The sequence below is a fragment of the Mus caroli genome, chromosome 2 (genome assembly GCF_900094665.2).
Source record: "Mus caroli chromosome 2, CAROLI_EIJ_v1.1, whole genome shotgun sequence".
NCBI classification, from domain to species: Eukaryota; Metazoa; Chordata; class Mammalia; order Rodentia; family Muridae; genus Mus; species Mus caroli.
Window position 1 is genome coordinate 30,642,684 of NC_034571.1, and position 2,926 is coordinate 30,645,609.

Genomic DNA, 2,926 nt, shown 5'->3' on the forward strand with positions numbered 1-2,926 from the left:
CCCCCCCCGCCCCCAAAAAAAGCAAAACTCCTATCAGTACAAAGGAAACCAATTATACTGACATATTATGAAATGAAAATCTGACATGTATGTATAGCTACATCTTATTACATAAGATATAGCAGAAACTCACTGACTCAAAGAAATCCATCAACAAACATGACATTTTGAAAATGCTCCAACTGTAAACATAACACAAAAGTATCTATAAATTCTATTGGGTGGCAAACTCACAGGGATTGCTAATACTATTGTGGTTTGGTACTTGTTTTTATAACTAAAGGCAACAGTTTCAATTACTGGTTTGTAAATAAAGGTGTAATTTTACCTTCATTCTCACTAAAGACATTCTATCTACATTCAATCCACCGAGGAACCACGAGTTGGAAGCTCTAGTTCCCAGACCTCATCCTTTTTGCTCAAACTCAAATTTTTCATTTTATTAAGTTTAATTTAATTGAGTTTTAACGTTAAAAAAAAACAGAGTCCTTGTCGTTCCTACCGCTCATCTGACACCTCACCTTATTTCACTTTATTTAGAATTATGCCTTGGATCCCGCTCGTTTCTGAGGTCTACCCAGGCAGCACCCGTAACAATTCTGTCCGTCAATAAAAGTCGACAATTGAAAGAAGAGAGATGGACAGAACGGACACTTCAAGACCACCAGCAGCAAGTGCACAGACGCCAAGCCCGGCGCGCGGTTGCGGGTGCACGGCGTCCCCAGTCCGGAGCGTCCGGCGCGTCCCTGGCGGCGCTCCCAAGCCATTCAGTCCGCTCCTGGCCTCCGGGGCTCGGCTGCCCACCTGCCCCGGACGCCCACAGAGGCGACCCGCGCTACTGCGCCCCTTCCCGCCGCGTCGCGCTCCCACCCCATCCCCCATGCTCCCTGTGACCCCGCCGCCTCAGGCCGGCCGCCGGAACCCGCACGCCGCCACCCCTCTCGCGGGGCCGGGCCGCGCGGCTTCCCACCCGAGCGACGCGGAGCACGGGGCAGGCCCGGGGCCCGGGGCCCGGGGCGGGGCGGCCGTCAGGCGCGGGCTGCGGTGCTAGGCCAGACGGCAGGGCACGCGGTGCGGGCCGGCGGGGACGCGCACTCACCGGTGAGGTCATGCGGAGAACGGCGCCCAGGTCCTCGCCGGACTGCCTCTCGGCCTCGGAGCCGTCGCCCTCGCTGCGAACTGCCACCGCCGCCCAGCCGCCGCCACAGATAGCCAGTCGGTTTCCCTGCCTCCTGCGGCGGCGCTGCCCCCTCAGCAGTGCGCGTGCGCGGCGCCGCGGGGGCCCCTGGGATCGGTGGTCCGGACTACGGCCGCCCTTCCGCTCCCGGTCGCGAACCGCCTTGCCGGGACCTGTACGCCGATCCTCCGCCCTCACGTCTCGGTGTACCTGGTGCTGGAGAAGACGGGTGGAAAAAAAAAAAATGACACTCCTCTCTTGCTCGGAACACCATCCAATAGCCTCTCTCTCTCTCTCTCTCTCTCTCTCTCTCTCTCTCTCTCTCTCTCTCTCTCTCTCTCTCTCTCTCTCTCTCTCTCTCTCTCCCCCTTTCACTTAAAAGCTATGCCAATTGGACGGTATCTTCATTTTTAGCTTATAAATATAATTTCCCACTTCTCGTTTTGTCGATTTTTATTGTAACTGTGTTATTTAAAAATAACATTACATTAAATAAACTGTAAACTGTGTTACATTAAATAGGTTTAGGTCGGTTTTTTTTTTTTTTTCAAAAGAAAGAAAGAAAGAAAGAAAGAAAGAAAGAAAGAAAGAAAGAAAACGCGTCAAGTTAGCAGAAGTGAACAGTCACAGAAACCTTAGAGCTAGAACATACCTTAAAGGTCATCGGTGCAGCTCCCACCCAGGCAGGAATGGCCTCCCCGTCTCACTTCTGTTTCGGATGTTCCAATATCAGCACACTACCTCTCAGGAGTACAGCCTGCTCCTCTCTGTTGCACAGCTCTAAATGTTAGAAAGTTCTGCCTCCTGCTGAGCTGAAATCTGCTTCCCTTGTCTTTCCTCCCTTTGCTAGTAGTTATTCTGCCTGGAAGCAAGGAGAATTGGTTCCCACTTGACAGCCCTTTAAAATATTGAAGACAATGAATATATCCTGCAACACCAAGAGTCTCATGCTCCGCCCCCAAGGGAGGGGGGTAGTGGAAACTCATCTTCCCAACTATTCAAACATAAATCAGATCCCAGACAGCTTTCGACCCGTCTTCCATACACCTCCTTTAAAAATCATCAGAATGTAACTAGCATGGTAGCTCTCACCTGTAATCTAAAACCTTTGGGAGGCTGAGGCAAAAGTTTCAGAATTAGACAAAAGTTTAAACCAGCCTGAGCTACACAGGATGTCTAGACCAGCGGGAGCTATCCTTTGAGACCCTGCCTCAAAAGGAAATTCTTTTGTCACAATTTGCTTCCTATTTGCTACTTTGTTACAATAGCATTGTGGGTATCAAGTAAAATGTCTTTGGTACCATGTTGCCATTCAACAGAGTTCAATTAAAGATTATCAGTCGGGTCTGTTACATTGTACAAAGCACCAACCAGATGAAAAGCAAGTGGATACAATTTACAATATAAAGTGGAGAGTATCTCCCATAGATTGAGGATTGTAACAATAAACTAAATTACAAAGTGCTATGAAGAATTACAGAGTGTTATGAGATTCCAGAGAAAGAGACCATATTGAATTAAGAAATCAAGACCTAGGCTGAGTTTTGTGGCCCATGACTTTAATCCCAGCAGTTGGAAGGCAAAATCAGACCAATCTCAGAGTTCCAGGATAACCAGGATTATACAGAGCCCCTGTCTCAAAAGGCCAAAGAAGAAAAGAAAGAGAGAAAAAGAGATTTAGCTGTGACTAGATTCCAAGGTAGATGAGTCAGGAGGATCTCAGCACTCAAGAGGCAAAAACAGGCAGGC

The 2,926-nt window shown here is 49.0% G+C and overlaps 1 protein-coding gene across 7 annotated transcripts in view; it reads right to left on the minus strand.

The window, feature by feature from the left end:
- Gapvd1 (GTPase activating protein and VPS9 domains 1) overlaps positions 1-2,084 on the minus strand; it is a 77,480-nt gene extending 75,396 nt beyond the window's left edge. For 5 of the 7 annotated variants that reach the window (XM_021184158.2, XM_021184153.2, XM_029472032.1 and 2 more), the window contains exon 1: positions 1,100-1,265. The gene's annotated coding sequence lies outside the window, so the exon portion shown is untranslated. Of the gene's footprint in view, positions 1-1,099; positions 1,394-1,829 lie in introns of those variants that run through there. The other 2 variants (XM_021184146.2, XM_029472038.1) reach the window with 1 other exon arrangement.
- Positions 2,085-2,926: the final 842 nt, after the last annotated feature.